Genomic DNA, 18,434 nt, shown 5'->3' with positions numbered 1-18,434 from the left:
CACTACCTCAGCCAGATGAGCAAGGTCAACATGACCAAACTGTAAGTCATGCTGATAACATATATTCTTGATATGATGTGATGAGAGTGGCATTTTATCTCTGTGATCTTCTTCCCCAAAACCGATAACCTCAGTCCAATACGAGAAAATCATCATACAAATCCCAATGGAGACCGTACTCTACAAAATATTTTACCACTGCTCCTCAAAGCTCTGGAGGTCATCAAACACAAGGAAGGCCTGAGAAACTGTTACAGCCAAGAGAAGTCTTAAGGAGACATGGCAACTAACATAATGTAGAACCCCAAATGGAGTCTTGGAATGGCAAAAAGACTCTAGGGAAAAGCTAAGGAAATCTGAATAAAGTATAGACTTTGGCTAATAATACTGCAAGAGTACTGGTTTATTCATTGTCACAAATGTATCATAGTAAGATATTGACAATGGGGAACCACTTGGGGCATATGGGAATTTTTTTTTTTTTTTGAGACAAGAGTCTCCTTCTGTCTCTAGGCACCAGGCTGGAGGGCAGCGATGCAATCTCGGCTCACTGCAACCTCCGCCTGCCGGGTTCAAGCAATTCTCCTGCCTCAGCCTCCCTAGTAGCTGGGACGCGCACTACCACACCCAGCTAATTTTTGTATTTTTTAGTAGAGATGGGGTTTCACAATGTTGGCCAGGATGGTCTCGATCTCTTGACCTCGTGATCCGCCCACCTTGGCCTCCCAAAGTGCTAGGATTACAAGCATGAGCCACTGCGCCCGGCCGGGAATTCTTTGAGTATCTTTACATCTTTTTTCTACCTCTAAAACTACTCTAAACTCAATTTTGTGTTGGGGGCTGTGATTAAAACAAGTAAAGTTGGACAAAGTTTGAGCATTACATAATCAGATGATCTAAGCTTTTAACTAGCTTTAAAGGCAATGCTTTGGGTAGTATTTTTAATAAGCATGCTATAATGATTAATTATTGTTTTTCTTTTTATTTGTAATTCATACTACTGGGCCACAAAAGTACATGAAGTAGAGTTAGGGAGTTATAGAAACCATTCATTTATTCAACAATAAGTATGTGTTCTGTATTATGTCTTCAAAAAATATTTATTGTGAATGCATGAGAGAAAGGATTCTACATCTCCCTAATTTTGTTTTATCTAAAAATCATTTGAAAAAAAATGTAGTATTTTTCAAAGAAGAAAAGGTAATGTAGAAGAAGCAATAAATCTACAGTAAGAAAATCTAGATACAAGCATGAGCTCAACCATGTTTGCCCCTAGGATAAGTCTGTCATCTATCTTCAGTCTGATTTTCCTTAATCTCCCAGCAAGGTTAATACCTGCCCTGCCTACCTCACAGGCTTATTTTGTTGTGAGAAGCAACACATGCCAAAGTGCTTTACAAATGTGGAAATGTTATATAAAATAAGGGGGTTAGGAAAAATTAATGATAACCAGAATTCTCTGGTTCTTCTCTGAATCAGAATGGACTGCAGGCTGGTTAAGACTGGGTCTTTAGTCTACTGAACCAATGCTTGGATTTGCTAAGAGGTCTGTGAACCAGAGTCAGTAACTCCTAATAACTTGTTAGAATTACAGACTCTCAGGTCCCACTACAAACCCACTAAATTAGAAACTGTGGGGGTAGGCCCCTATCATCTGCTTTATTAATTAATTAATTTGTTTGTTTGTTTTTGTAGAGACTGAGTCTGGTTATTCTGATCAGGCTGGTTTTGAACTCCTAACCTCAAGCGATCCTCCCGCCTCGGCCTCCCAAAGTGTTGGGATTATAGGTGTGAGCCACTGAGACTGACTCAAATCTGTGTTTTACCAGTCCCTCCAGGACACTCCGACACTGCTGAGGTTTAGAACCACTGCCCTCAAGAGTGTGTCCCATTCATGCGGCCCCACCCCTCCAGCTGGCTCCCTGCCCAGCTGGAATGTTGCCTTGCCCTTGTTTCCTCTAGACCCCCTTCACATCCATTGACACCTGGCTAAGTCTCACACAAGTCCTCTCAGAGAGAGAAGGAAAAACGGTACTGCTCACAAGGATGTGGGAGGTCCATGACTTGCTAAATCTCAGTCTGAATTAACTAGCTACAGCAAGACCCATAGATCTCACTTCCTACAACATGGGTATTTTCTCCAGACTGCGAAGTTCTTAGCCACAAAGGGAAATCTAGCACCTGTGGAGACCACACACTGCACATTTTACAAAAGGAACCAAAATTTCCACATCTTGTCCTTCTGGCCCCTACCATCTGTCAGACAAAGATGTCTTATCTGTGGGTCAGAAAAAGCAGTCATCTAATACAAGATCTATCTACACCTATCTATACACACCCAGGAAAATAAGATTTATGGATGCCACAAACAAGAGAGGTTTCCAGGCCCTTAATCAAGGAACAAACGATGCAGAACTGAAAGTAACAAACAAGCCGGAATGTTATTTTGCCCCACAGGATCAAAGACTAGAAAAACAGGAATTACAGGTCAGAAGTATGACACACTGGCAGGTTTGCATGAAGAAGGCCAGGCAGTCCTTTTTCTGAGCCATGTTTAGGCCAAAGACTTTCCTTTTCGACACCCTATTATTGGTATCATTCCTTAATGATACACATAAAAAACACACTTAAAGAAGACATTGGGCCAGAGAAAAACTGAGCTGAAAACCTAATCAGGGTGGAATTTTTCCTCTATATTTGTATATACATGTTTATAAGGTAAAAGAACTGCCAGTACAAACACAGTGCTTCTCTAAAGAGGATGGGCTTGTGTGTCCCTCGTGAGGCTGATCAATACTTCCCAGGCAGAACTCATTTATAAATCACATACATACAAATGTACATCACAAATAATCACTTCTTTATTTACCTCCACTTTGCTTATTCCCCATTCGCAGTCTTCTAGAAAATACAGGGAAAACATCCCCTAAATGACTAATATATAAGATAAGCAATACACTGCCACACGGCAAATTTAGCTTAAGAAACTGAATTTGCATGAGCCATCACAATGCCTGTTTGCAGACACTCTAAATATGTGTATTCACAAGTCATCTACATTATCTCAATTTTTTTTTTTTTTTTAGACAGAGTCTTCTCTGTTGCCCAGGCTGGAGCGCAGTAGTGGGATCTCCGCTCACTGCAACCTCCACCTCCTGGGTTCAAGCAATTCTTTTGCCTCAGCCTCCTCAGTAGCTGGGACTACAGGCACGTGCCACCATGCCGGGCTAACTTTGAATTTTTAGTAGAGACGGGGTTTCACCATTTTGGCAGGGCTGGTCTCGAACTTCTGACCTCATGATTTGCCTGCCTCGGCCTCCCAAAGTACTGGGATTACAGGCATGAACCACTGCTCCCAGCCATATCTCACATTTTTATGGTAATTTTTCCTGTTTCCTATCATCCCTCCTTCCCACAATGTACACACAGAAGTCTTCCAATCATACAACATTTAATTTTTGCATTTGACTACCAGTTGAACTGATTAACATATATTCCCTAGCTCAAAACATTCTGTGGCTCTCCAATGGCCAGAGGATGAAGTAGTCATGCACCACCCTTGGGTTCCCATGAATTCTTGCCCTTCAGCTGCAAGGGATAACCCTGTTTCCACTTTTGCTCATCATTCCCCTCTACCTAAAATGTCTCTCTCTCTCATTTCTCTACCTTTTGAAATTCTACCACTTCAAGGTCTTGCTCTATTAACACCCTTCCCAAGAGATCTCTTCTGCTTTGTTCTTTGTAATTATCCTCCCCAACTGAAGGATATCTTGAAAAAAGTACCCATCCCAGAGAATTATTGTGAGAATTAAATCAGGTGATGTTCTTTCAAAAAGTACAGAGAATAATATCTCACTTCCAGCAAACACTTCATTTAAAAAACCACCATTATTATTATTTTATGGTCCTTTGAACTTTGTGACCAATTACCCTTCCCCTACATACCTCTTGGCTTACATTCTTCAACGTACCACATGCTTCCCCCTTTCTCTCCTAGGACCTGTCCCAAAGGTTGTACAGTTAAGGGCCCCCTTAACTGTCACAATTTTAACTAAACTGCTGATTTCCAGAACTGATCAACAGCTTTGCCCTCTCTCTTGTGCTATTGCTGGACATGTCCGCACTGATACCACCCATACACTTCAAGCTCAGCACATTCAAAATCAAAAGCATTCTCTTTCTCTAAGATCTACTCACCTTCCTATTTTCCCCAGCAGTAGTCGATGGCACCATAAATAACAGAGTCACATAGGCCTGAAACTCTGCAGTTACTTTTGGTTTGTTTTATATATTTACTTCCAAATAAGTAATACATTTACTTGGAACAATATTTGAAAGGTACAATTTCAACTTTACACCTATCCTGCCTCCCATTCCTGAGAAAGCCTGATGTTATAGCAGGCTCACCTTCAAAAGATGCTTTATATTTATATATATACAGTGAGTACAATTAAATGTTTATCAACCAACTCTCTGGAAAAAACAAAAACAAAAATGTCCTGATGTGTTATATTTCCTGATTTCCACGGTGTAAACACTCCCACTGTGGCTGATTTCAAACTGCCATCAGCTAAGGGCTTGGTAAGTCATACACACAGTTGGTTTCCACGTGCCAGTGTAAACTGGCTTCGGCCCGCCTATTTTTTTTTTTTTTTTGAGACAGTCTTCCCCTGTCACCCAGACTGGAGTGCAATGGCACAATCTCAGCTCACTGTAGTCTCTGCCTCCCGGTTTCCAGCAATTCTCCTGCCTCAGCCTCCTGAGTAGCTGGGATTACCACATCTGGCTATTTTTTGTATTTTTAGTCGAGATGAGGTTTCACCATAGTGACCAGGCTGGTCTCGAACTTCTGACCTCAGATGATCCACTCACCTCGGCCTCCCAAAGTGCTAAGATTACAGGTGTGAGCCATGGTGCTGGCCTCAGCCCACCAGTTTTATACGTGTGTGCATATATACATGAATATATGTCCATGTGCATATGTATATATACATATAAAATATATATATTATATATGGATATTCTGTACTTTGCTTTTTTCTTAACTTTACAATAAATCTCACAGATCATTCCATATCAGAAGACGTAGAAATGCCTCATTTTTAACCAGTACTTATTGCTGAAAATTAAGTTACCTGCAATCTTGTATTTATACAAATACTCTAAGAAAAAATTTTGCATATATATCATTTTGTGCATTTGCGTATCTATAGAATAAAGTTCCTAGGACTGTTATTGCTGATTCAAAGAGTGCATGCATTTGCAATTTTGACAGACACTGCCAATGGCTCTCTACAGTTTGGACTAATTTACGTTTCCATCCACGATATATGAGTACCTGTTTCTTCAAACCTTTGCCAATACCATTACATTTTGTGATGTTTGCCAATCTGATAGGTGAAAAATAGCATCGCACTGAAGTTTTCATTCACACTTTTCTTTTTATGAGTGAGGTTAAAGTTTTCATAGGTTTAAGAGTCATTTGTATGCCATTTTGTGAACTATGTGTTCAAACTCTTTGCCTTTACAGTAACTGGCCTTTCTTGTACTGATTTGTTGGACTTCTTTATATATTGGTAAAAGTAGATCTTTGTGATATCAATTGCAATTATTTTGATAAATGTGTTGGTTGCCTTCTGACATAGTTTTTAAAATTTGGGCCCGCAAAAATGATGTGTAATCAAATAAACCAATCTTTTATTTTACAGCTTCTGGCTTTTGTGTCCTATCTAGAAAGAATTTTTCATCTTACTACTAAAATAGGGTATTCTACTTTTGGCATTCCTATTTGTTTTAAAAGTTTTGATGAATGTGAAATTTATTTTACTTTTTGTCTGATTTGTACCAACACCATTTATTATCACTTGTGGAATCATCTTTATCTTCTCCCTCACCCTATTCCCAACACCTAGTTCCTAGGGACTATCATTCTAACTTTCCAGTATTTTGATGTGATCTGTCTTCTTTCTCCTCTCACTGTGACCATCCCAGTTCAGGTCTTATTGCTTTGTGCCTATACTCCCGGCCTCTGCCCTTCTCCACCACCACCAGAACACTTTCCTCTAAGATAGCTCTTACCATGCCACCTCCATGTTTGCTGTTTACAGAACAGTCTTTGGACTTACTATGGGATTCAGGACTTATACCACGTAGGCCTCAATCTACCTGTATGCTCTCACTTCTCCCATTACACAGTCCTTCTCTTTATCAAGTTGGGTGGTCCATCAACTCTTAAAATGTTATGCCTTGGGCTCATCCTACCTAGCACCTCTGCCTAGAATGTCCTTCCTACCTTTCCCTTCATCCCTTTCTCTTTTTTTGAGACAGAGTCTCGCTCTTGTCATCCAGGCTGAAGTGCAGTGGCAAGAATTCAGCTAACTGCAACCTCAACATCCCAAGTTCAAGAGATTTTCCTGCCTCAGCCTCCAAGTAGCTGGGATTGGAGGTGCCTACCACCACATCCAGCTAATTTTTTTTATTTTTAGTAGAGATGAGGTTTCACTATATTGGTCCAGCTGGTATCAAACTCCTGACCTCAGGTGATCTGCCCACCTCAACCTCTCAAAGTGCTGGGATTACAGACATGAGCCATCACACTCAGCCCCTTCATCCCTTTATCTCAATCCCATGTGCCCTTCAAGACATGGCTCAAACACCCACTTCTCTGCGAAAACATCTCCCTCACTCCTCCCTCACTCCTATAGTATTTCAATATTTTGTTTATAGAAGTAGAGAGATAGATCTATCAATATATAGAGATATAGATATAGACAGACATATAGATATAAAAAACACAATTGTAGGGAAAAGGAGGAGTGCTATAAACATATACGTGTGTGTGTGTGTGTGTGTGTGTGTGTGTGTGTGTGTATTTCTCCAACTGAAGTGAATATTCTTTGAGGTTAGGGGCTATGGCTAATTAACATTTGCCTGCTCTCTGCTTCTAGGTTAGCACCTTGAACATAATAAACTGTTTTTAATAAAATGAAAATGTCTGGGGCTCAAAACGTTAGTGTGCATCATAATCACCTGAAGGGCTAAAACCTGTTTGCTGGACTCCACCCCCAGAGTTTCCAATCTATGGGTTAGGGCCCCACCCACTTGGTGAACAAGTTCCTAGGTGACATTGAAACATCTCCTGGAGTCCCGCTTTGAAAACCACTACCTCAGACCGTTCCTCAAACCTCAAAGTAAATGCCCTTAGAAAACTGGGGCAAAATGTGTCCAAAAGTCTCATGGACATGAATATTCCTCTCAAGCTGGGTGTCACTTACATATGTACAGATTTCATCCTGTCTACCCTGTCCAGCTTAAAGAGGCAGTGGCCCAAAGTCCCAAAGGCACTGGAACTGCATCCATCCTCTGTTCCTCGGACTCCCAGTGCAGTGATGTTCAGCACACAGAGGGGGTCTCTGGTCAAGGGCTTGGCAACAGAGGCTGAATGACCTGACTGTACCCCAGTTCTGCCGCTTGCTCTCTGGGTGACCACAGGTAAACTATTTCACCCTCTCTAGGCCTGGATAGCCAGGGTTCTTTGGGTGGAAGCAACAGAAAACAATTTCATAAATGAAGCCAAAGAAAATGTATTAGAATAAAATCAATTGAAGGAACTATGAGGGGGCTGGAGAGGCAAGCCCAGGCACAGCTCTCAGGGATGGAAAGCTACACCGTATAACACAGCTGTATGCACAGATGGTCTGGCCATGACACACCTCGCAGCACACTCTCCACAACCCTCCCACACCCAGAGTCCAAAGAGAGGCATCTGACTGACCTCACAGGTCAGATGACTATGGCTTACAGGGCCACGGCTTAGGGGAACAGGGCCCCTCCTTCTGGTTCCAGCAGACTACATCCAAAGCAAGAAGTGATTTCTCAAATGGAAATCAGGAAGAGTAAAAGGATGTTAGAAAAATCTTTTGTCATTGGTAAACTGGAATGACAGCAACCACCTCCTAAGTTATAAGAGCTAAAGAGGTAGTGAATGTAAAGCACTTAGCCTGGCATTTAGCTACTGGCTGCACTGCTATTATTGTTATTCATAATTACCTCCACCTTCAAAGGAAGGATGGTTTCCCATTCCCTAATAACTCCAACGAGCTCCAAAGGAAACCTCAGTTAATTCTACATACACCAGGGATTTGCATGAAGCAGCCCTAAACCTGTGAGAAAAACCCGAGTGGGCTTCCCTGTATTCTTTTAGACTTCACATACCTCTAACCCATTTTGCCTCAGATGCTAGACAACTAAGCTACACTAGGATCCAGCCAGCAAGCTATTTTAAGCTACATGAAGGGCTATGCTAGAGGACAGGTTGTTAGATCTCATTCTGTTTCTGCTACAAAGGTGTTAAAAACTCAACTGTGGATTCAACTCCCATTTGCAAATAAACAAACCTGTGTGTCTCATCAGAGAAAGAAATTCAAAACCTCAAAAGAGGAGTTAAGGCTTCTTCCCACTCAGTTCCCTGTGGCCTCCAGCAATGGCAGAAAAACACAAAAGTGCAGGACTCTGCTCATCTCATCCTCCTTTGAGTATTCCCCAGCCACATTCTCTCTTCTCTTCCTTCAGCAGCCTGAATCACAACCTACAGAAAAATGGAACTTTTCTCTCCGAGGTCCCCATTAAAAGCCAGTTTCATTCCTTTTGAGCCACATCCCCCCACAGTAATTAATGAACTCTCTCCAACTCTTTCATGTCTACATCCCTTTCTAGTCTGTAAGCACCCTGAAGGGAGGTTCCACAACTGTTCAATTCACCACCACATCCCCTACACCCAGCCTGGTGTCTGGCACATGGCATGTGCTTAATAAATATTTATGAAATGTATGAGCAAAAATCTTAGTCCGTGCTTTAATTCTAGGGAGGCATTAACTTCAAATTTAATAAGAGTTGCTGAGATTTAAAAATATATACATACATAAATATATACACATACTTATATATATACATATGTTGATTAAAATATACATATTAGCTTTAGCTTCTAAACATTTCAAATCACCGTCTACTACAAATGACTTGGGGAGGGAGAAATATTTGTTTTATAAGATGTAAACTATAATTTTAAATTTCTTGTAACTATTACAATATTTTATATCAAGACAGGAAACCAGTGTGGGAATCTTTACAAGTACTGCAGTTTAATGCATATGTGGAGAAATGTTATACTGAGGAAAGTATTTGGACCCACACAATACTAAAAATAATGATTTTAGTATTTTAACTGTAGAGCATAAACAACATGGCAAACTTTACTTATAGTAACTGTCAGGGATCCTCTGCCAATCCCGTACTGGATTGCTCACTGCGATTTCATTCTGTTCTGCTTTACATTTAAGCTATTTTCTAACTCAGGTCTACTCTCACACAATCTCAGAAATCATAGATGAGAATTCCTCTAAGATTGTTCATCCAGCCCATACCCCGTCAGAGAACTGGGCTGATTACCTTGGATCTTTTTTCATAAGTAAATTTTCATCTAAAGAAATTTTTATGAAAGAAGTTTGCTTCCTGGCTTTAAACTCACACATTACTATTATTTTAAGAATCATATTCCACTCATACTCAAGGAGTCTTTGAGCATCTAGAAACAACCATATTCTGACTCTCAAACAACAGAATTAGGTAGAGGTGATTATAAACCAAGTCCAGAGGAAATTCAATTTCAGGGGTACAAACAATGTGACTAAGAACAAGGAAATTACCACTGAGCCTTCTGTATTTTTCCAAGATGAAGAAAATATTTCATCAACTTCAAAACAAAATTATTTAGATTAATAACTAAAGAAGCAATTCTTTACACTGCTATTCTACTTATTATTATAAAGGAATTTTAAAATGTTAACATAGCTTAAATAAGCCCAGGAATGATATTGGAAGGCTATAGCCTGCCTGCTATAAGCTTCTACAAAGAAGCATCTTTGAAAAAAATCAGTATTTCCCATCCTTTCACACCAGAGGAATCCTTTATTTAAAATATATATATACACACACACACACACACACACACACACATATAATCCAGACTTTAAAAAAGATGTATTTGATATTTCTAAACTTTTTATTACAAAAAATTTCAAACATATACAAAAGTATATAGCTGCATTGTCCAGCTGAAATGTAATAGGAGCCATACATGTAATTTTAAGTAGACAAAGAGTAAAAGAAAACAAGTTAGTTTTAATTACACATTATTACAATATATTCAAAATATTATCATTTCAACATGTGATGTTTAAAAATTGAGATATTTTTACATTCTTTTTCATAGTAAGTCTTTGAAAACTCAGTGGGTGTTAATACTTCCAGTGCTTCTCAATAAGGACTAGCCACATTTTAAAAGCTGAATAGCCACATGCACCCAATGGCTGCCCCAGCAAACTACATAGAGAATTCATCACCCAGCTTCAATGATCATCAGCTCAGGGATCCTTGTTTCCTCTGTACTCCCTCCTCACCCCCAGATTATTTCAGAGCAAATCCTAAATACTGTAGCACTGCAGCCATCTTCAAAGTTCCTTGACTCATTTTTTTTTAACAGTTGGGTTGCTCAAATCAGTATCTAAACAATCAACTATGAGGGCCTCTGTTTAATGACAAGATTTTTCGCTGACTGCAACGTAATAGGAGTTACACTTTTAGTAAAATGCTGCAGCCATCTGAATGTTTATTATGCAACTATCTTGTGCCAGGTGCCAATTCTAGCCCCACAATGAAACAGTGAACAGGGCTCAAAGGAACTTCTGGACTACACATTAGGGTCACATTAGAATCAAACTTTTTTAAAAATGTCAGTTCCATCGCTAGCAAATAGGTAAATAAAACCATGGTGCACACATACAATGGGGTATTACTAGGCAGTAAAAAGGAATAAAGTACTGATACATGCTACAACAGAAATTAACCTTGAAAACAACATAGTAAGTGAAAGAAGCCAGACACAAAAGGCCACAGAAACTCCCCTCATGTGAAATGTCCAGAACAGGCAAATCTATACAGGCATAAAGTAGATTAGTGGATGGGGATTGAGGGAATGGATGGACAGTATGAGGAATGACTGCTAATGGGTACAAATTTTTTTTGGGGGGGTGATAAATGTTTCAAAATCAATTGTGGTGATGGTTGCACAACTCTGAATATACTAAAAACCATTAAATTTTCGACCTGAAATGTGAATTGTATGAAATGTGAATTTTATCTCAATATTGCTATTTTTGCACGGCTCTTTTGTTTTTGGGGGGCTTTTTTTTGAGACAGAGTCTTGCTCTGTCACCCAGGCTGGAGTCCAGTGGCACAATCTCAGCTCACTGCAACCTCCGCCTCCTGGTTCAAGTGATCCTCCTGCCTAAGCCCCACCACTCCCACCCCCTCTACCCCCCCATCCCCTCACTCCCATAGCTGGGATTACAGGCACGCGTCACCACACCCAGCTAATTTTTGTATTTTTAGTAAAGACAGGGTTTCACCACGTTGGTCAGTCTGGTCTCGAACACCTTACCTTGTGATCTATCCCCACCTTGGCCTCCCAAAGTGTTGGGATTACAGGCGTGAGCCACCATGCCCACCCTGCTGTTATTTTTTAAAGTAACTAAAGTATACTACATTCACACAATGGAATTTTATCCAGCTGTAATACAGAATGAGAAAGCTTTAGAAAAATATTCTTAAAATATTCCAGTGACCAATCCTTCTCATACCAAGCCACTTGATCCAGAAACTTTGGTAATAGGGCCTGGGTAGGGAACATTGTTTAAAGATCTCTAAGTAAAGTAATTTTAATGTAAGCCAAATGACAAACAGTGGTTCAGAGCAAGATTCAGACAAGTGACTGCCAGTTAGTTACACAGCAGTATGATAATACTCCATATAAAATGGGTGGGCACAGAGTGCTGCGAGCATTCTCCAGCTGCAACTTGGAGGAGCAAGGAAAGGTTCCTAGAAGGTGCATCTATGCTGAAACTTATGGATGAATGGAAATGAGCCAGGTGAATGAATATGGTTGAGAAGGAAAATATAATGAAGATGACAGATTAGGCAAAAGCTGGGCAGTCAGAGCTCATCGTGCATGGGCTCTGGGGGTAAGGGTGGAGGCTTTACTTAATTCAGTGCAACTAGAACACACAGAATAAATGGTGAGTGGTGAGCTATGAGTCTAGACAGGGAAGCAGGAGCTGATTCAGAGGGTCTTGCAAATCTGCTTTAAAATGTAGAATATTAACTGATTCATAAAATATTGACAAAAATTCCATTTGAATTCCATAACAATTTTAGTACATTTTTAGTGGCAGCATTACCATAGACATGAAAAAATAGTACACAACATAGGCAAGATATTTATCTACAGACAATGATTATTATATGTGTGAATTTAAGACCTTGCAGTATCTCCTTGGTCCAAAAAGGAGAGCAACCAGAACAGGTGCTTTTCATGGATTTAACTCAGAATTCTATTGCTTCATCATAAAATAATGATGGCATTAAAATACCGTTGATCAAAACAAATTAGAAAACTAGAAAACAAAATGTCATGTTCCAATTACTTTTTCACAGAATATTCTAACAAAAGGCAAGCAAATATAATTGTTCAATATTCTTTTTTTCAATTGAGCACTTACTATAGACAGGACACCATGTTTAGTGACGTAAAGGAACAGAAACCTAAGGAACACACACACACCTTCCCCGCTTCATAGCATTTAAAATCCAGTAAGGGAGGCAATAGATTCAAATAAATTACTAGGCCAGGAAACAACAGGGTGAGAGGAATAGGAAAGGTAAATGGTAAGAAGTGCTGAAGGAAGGAAGGGCACCAGCAGCATACTTTGTGATCAGAAACTGAACTGGGAAGTTTCTCATATTTTAAAAAACAAATGCTCTGGGAAATTGGGTTTAGAGAGATTATGCTGACAAAAGTAGTTTATGAGTTCAGCTTTGAAAGACTTAGGTTTTCACACGGAGATGCCAAAGAGCTTTCTAGGCAACAGGAGTGCATGGACAAAGGCAAAACACTTGGTTGATTAATAAAACTCAGACTACCAGCTCACAGGGTTGGGGAATGATGGGATGAAGGCCAAGGCTAAGCCCAGGCTGCTGGATCCTGGCTTTAGGCTAAGGTGTGGGTAACCCCCCAAATAGGTATCGAGGAAGGAGAGCTAAGCAGAATCCTGGCATACTTAAGGCCTGAAGTATATCTCGGTTTACAGTGTCACTACTCAGTTATTTCCTTTTATATAATCCTTTATATATAATCATATATTAGTTTATAGAATTAGGGCTTGAAGAATATCTCAGTTTATAATGTTACTACTCAATTATTTCCTTTTATATAATCCTCTATATATAATCTTATATTAGTTCATAGAATGAGTGCCTAAAGAATATCTTACCACTCAGTTATTTCCATATATATATATATATATATATATATATATATATATATATCTTAGTTCATAATTGGAGGAACGCCTAGAGCAGACACGGTACAGAGCATGGATTAAGGAATAAGCAGCTTATAGTCAGAGGAAGGTCTGGAGCAGACACAGCACAGAGCATGATTTAAGGGAAAACAGTTATACCAGCACAAGAATCCATGGCCCAGGCAGCAGCGTTCAGTATCGTAAAGACACCCGCTGTATGGCAGGCTTAGGGCAAGAGCCACTCCTCCTGATAAAGGAGTTGTAGGACCTTGCTCCAGTTCTTGTGGAAGGTTGCCCTCAGACCGGCAAACCCTCAAGCATCCGAGGGCTCAAAATCCCTCCAGATAATCGCACCTTGGTGACTGTGAACTTTATCAGCTCTGTACTGTGCTTGCTCAAAAAGCATTCTCCTATAGAAATCACTGGAAGCTGCCAGCAGGTGGTGGTAGACCCTGACAACTCTGTCACTGATGTGGGACTTAAGCACCCTCCTATAAATCTTCTTAGAAGTAGCATGCCCATAGATAGAGGTATTGCACACTGCACCCTCTTCACTGCACACAGCCCACCTCCATGCCTTGGTGACCTAATGGGGGTGGACCCCTTACTGCACACAGCCCACTTCCTTGCCTCAATGACCTAATGGGAATGCACCCCGTGCTGCGCACTGTCCACCTCCTACCCTAGGTGACCTAATGGGGGTGGACTCCTTGTTTTACTGCTCACGACCCTATCACTATCCTTAAAGATGACTTTACTCACTACCCTGCCCCCTAACCTATACACAATAACTACAGATGCTTCTGGACATTCGGGGCCTCGCCTGTCTCTGCTTATAGGTGGCGTGGACCCCCTGAGCCCAGCTGCGTTTTTTCTTGTACTTCTGTGTCCTGTCTCTTTATTTTTCAGAACCCGCACCTCAGCACAGCAAAAGGGACACCCCACGACCCTGTGGGGACCTTAGCCCTACATAAGAAAACTATGTGCAAATAAGTAGAGAAAAGAACTTGGAGACTGAGTCTGAGATCCACCATATGTTGGTTGCAAAGCAGTTGTGAACTTAACTTTTCCTAGCCTCACCTGGAGATTGGAGGTATAAACAGTGCCTGCTTCAATGCTGCCCTGAGGATTAAATGCAATAATGAAGGTACAGCAACTTATGGCAGCACCCGGTACATAAAAGTTCAGCAGCTATTACTGCTGTTATTAATGTTATTGTTAATTATTTAAGCCACACAAGAATTTTTAACAACACCATGATAGTACTTAAAGAATTTACCTACCATGGAATAAACAGAGACAGGGAAACCCACCTGCAGACAACGTTAAGACAGGGTGCAGAAGTCCCTAAGATCCTGAAGTGAGATGCTGCAGGGCCTCCAGTAAAGGACCAACATGAGAGATACTGAGGCAAGAGTTACAGTGAGGCTGAAGGTGATCTCAACCACAGCGACTGGAAAGTTAAAAAAAAAAAAAAAAAAAATTCCAAAAGGGGCCAGAAAACTGATGAATATGTAAATTTAGGAAAGGAATGTGCAGAAAACCATAAACAACTCTCAATTATGCTTGGAAGACTTTTTCTACCTAACAGTTTGCATCTTCCCTGGTATCCTACAGCTCAAGCTCTTCCTCAGGCATTCTAGGTTGCAGGGTTCTCCAACCCTCTCTGGAGTATTCCTGAAATGGAATTAACAAATAGAAAAATATAGTACTGCTGAGAAGCACATTATAAATAAAATTGCATTATCCAGACCCTCATGCAAGAGGAAATGTTATACCGGTCCCCAAACTGGAATAAAGTAGAAGAAAGAAGGTGTCACTAATTCCCTACCCATCCCCTTTTGCCATGAGTGCTTTAGGTGGTACCCATGCCACTCTTCCCCAACTTTCCACCCTCAGCGCAAGAAGGGAAAGTTGAAATGTAGTTGTTTCACTGAAAGCCTACTGCAGATGCTTTTGGAATCAGCAGTGGTTTCTAACTCTCCACATTAGAGAACAGAGGAACTAGCTGGCTTTCCAGCACTTTCTTTAAGAGGTATAAAAGCATAACTGTTCCAAGTTCATTTACCACAGCGGGTAAAACCAACCAGATTTCTCTTTAGATTTAGATGAAAGGAGGATTTCCTTTCCTTCTATATTAAAAGTTCCCAATCTACCAGGCCCACAAACCACAAACTCAGCCACAAAAATCAATGGCAGTACGAGTCTTAAGGATTCTGAAAATAGTACAACTAGACACTTGATATGGGCACCAGAAAGTTTATAACCCAATCTCAGATGGTTTTAATATTTGTGTCACTGGACTCTACCATGAGTTAACATCTAATTAAAGAGTGGGACAGGAATCTTTACCGAGTAGGAGATAAGGGTTTGAAGTCAGACCATTAAAAAAATCCCGTTCAGCAATTTACTGGTGACCTTAGGCAAGTTCCTAAACCTTGTTTTCCATTTCTTCACCTGAAAAATGGAGATAACCTCACAACACAGCCCAGCAAGATGGTGGAAATTAAATGAGATAATACAGCTTATGGCAGCCTGGGATTATCTGGGTTATGATGTAACTATTAGTGATTATTGAAAATATATCTCAATTATAAAATAGTAAATCTTTTGGCTAAGCCACGGCTTTTGATACAAATAAAGCTAAATGTCTATTAGCTGTACTGGTGGAAACCACATTTTAGTTTCTTGGAAGAGGTCCAGCACAATAGAGACAAAATGGGCTGTAATCCTAATTCTGCCAGGATAACCCTGGCACACTGGTTAACCTGCTGGACCCTCAATTTCCCATCTGGTTAAAAATACCTAGCTAATAGACTTCTGTAAGCTGAATGAGATAATCTACAAAAGTTCCTAGTATTGCTATTTGTTAATTTTCCCAAAAGTAAAAAAAGGATAAGGATAAAAACCAAAATCAGCTATATAAAATCACCATTCCTCATATTTACAGAGGTTTCATTTATTCATTCTATAAATGTTTACTGTAAACTTATTGTGTGTTCTTGACGCAGGCAATCAGTGATGAAACAAGGCAGACAAGGTCTCTGTTTTCCTGGTATTTGCATCCTTGCTGGGGAAGGCAGATAACCCGAAGGGACAATTTCAGAGAGAGAGGAACAACAAACAAGGTGATGTGGCTTGGCTGGAGGGGACGGTCATTTAGCTTGGATGCATACGAGCCCAGGTATGCTTGACTGATCTTTAGGCAGGACAAAGACCTCACCTTGTATGATGGTACAGTGTGGATGATCAGAAGCCAGGCCTTCGCTTTCATCTATCTGTGGCAGTATCTTTTCTGCAGCTGTAGTTTAAAATATTTTTGAATGCCCTCAGCCCAATACTCAAACTCTGAGAGTCAGAGCAACACCTAAGGGGGCCTCAAGCACCTCTGCGCAGTATGCAGACACACGGAAAGAGACAACTTCACAGTCCCCTCAGCTCCAAGTGTCCCGACTGAAGAAACTGGTGGCTTGTGAGGTGGAGAAGGGCGAGCACAAGTGGGCAGAAGGCAGCAAGCAAGTTGCGTTGCCAAAGGAGGGGCGGCGGCCCCGGCTCCAGAAGTATCTGGATGACCTATGACAGTGTCCATCAGCTACTCTACAGGCTACAAACACTCGCCGGGAAACCTGGCAGCGCTAAGGGGCGAGCATGCCTGGTTTGGGAAGGTGGACGAGCGGAGCGCCTGCCCCGCGGAGCGTTGTCCCAGTCTCCCCGGCGCGCCCCATCCCGCGGACGTGGTAAAGCGTCGCGCTCGGCCCAATTAACCAGGCTTCCTGCGCCTCCCACCCCGGCGCAGCGCCTCCCGGCTGCCCAGGGCAGCTCCGCACGCTGCATCCTCCTGCACCTGCGCCCCGGCTCCTGCGCTCGGCTCCTCCTGGCAGTCAATCCCCAAGCGGTCCCTCGAAGGACGGAACCCTAGGATGGGTGAGACATGGGTCCTCCCTCCCCGGGAGCTGCAGCCGGCACTGAGGGTGAGCTCCCTGGTTTGGGGCTGCGCCAGGGCCGGTTCCTCCCCGGGCGACAGGAGCAGAGACTCCGGTCCTGCGGAGACTAGCGGCGCCCACCAAAACCGCAGCCCTTCTAAGCCCGCCGCCAGGCCCCTCGACCTCCCGGCTCCATTTAGGCTGGCGCCCCGCCGCTCACCTGAGCGCTGTGCCGCCGGAGACGCCTCCTAGTTCCCCGGTGCTGGGCTCTGGGGTTCGCGCACAGACCCGAAAGAAGACAACCCGGGCTTCTCCGGACCCCTGGAACGTGCAGCTGACAGCTCCCGCACCCGCCACGGGAGTCGGGGGCGGGGACGGCCACTCGCGGACAGACGGCCGGGCCGGAGCCGCTCTGCGCACCGGCCGCGTCGCGCTAGGGTCCCCTCTCTCGGGCTGGCTGGCGGGCGTCGCGAGTACGCGGCCAGTTCTCAATAGTTTGCTCAGAACTTCTCCACGCGCGCCGCCAGGCGATTAGCCTGAAGAGCCGCGCAGGGCGGGAGCGCAGGGGAGGGGCCTGCGAGGCCCAGGGGCGGGGCCCTGAGGAGCGAGAAGCCATCAGAGTGACGCACACTCCCACCAGTCAGGAGTCGTCTTCGGGGAAAGAGGTGGGGCGATGCCCTCGGAAGAAGCCCGAGGATTCCGTGACGCGGCGGGGGACTAGGGACCCCGGATTCCGGACGGGTGGGGATCGCAGAGGGAGGGGAGAATGGCGGTGGGGCCCGGGGTGGGGCTCCCGGCGGCCTAGCTCTGTGCCTGCGCGTAGCAGGCGTTCGTAAATGTTCCTCGAGTGGCGTTTCCGGGCCGGGGAAGGAGGAAGAAGTGAGGGTGGCGCGGGAGGGGCAGGTTTAAGGAGAAAACTCCAGGGGACTCTGGCGGTAGCACCGGCTAGGAGAACTCGACCTCCTGAGGAAGTCAGACTGAGACAGAGGAGTCGAGAACGGAGGAAATGCATGGGGAGGAAAGACTCTAGGCACAGGATGACAAAGGAGAGCATCAGTGTGAGAACCCGGGCTCGCAGACCGTGACCCCACCT

General features: G+C 42.7%; 1 protein-coding gene across 17 annotated transcripts in view; it reads right to left on the bottom strand.

The window, feature by feature from the left end:
* OSBPL3 (oxysterol binding protein like 3) overlaps window positions 1–17,854 on the bottom strand; it is a 205,982-nt gene extending 188,128 nt beyond the window's left edge. For 15 of the 17 annotated variants that reach the window (XM_054237152.2, XM_078342542.1, XM_078342546.1 and 12 more), the window contains exon 1: window positions 17,562–17,854. The gene's annotated coding sequence lies outside the window, so the exon portion shown is untranslated. Of the gene's footprint in view, window positions 1–14,731; window positions 14,872–17,561 lie in introns of all 17 variants that reach the window. The other 2 variants (XM_054237150.2, XM_078342541.1) reach the window with 1 other exon arrangement.
* Between the last annotated feature and the right edge of the window lie 580 nt (window positions 17,855–18,434).

This window comes from Callithrix jacchus, chromosome 11 (genome assembly GCF_049354715.1).
Source record: "Callithrix jacchus isolate 240 chromosome 11, calJac240_pri, whole genome shotgun sequence".
Classification (NCBI taxonomy): domain Eukaryota; kingdom Metazoa; phylum Chordata; class Mammalia; order Primates; family Cebidae; genus Callithrix; species Callithrix jacchus.
The sequence above is the reverse complement of the archived record's forward strand: the minus strand, read 5'-3'. Positions and strand labels throughout refer to the sequence as shown.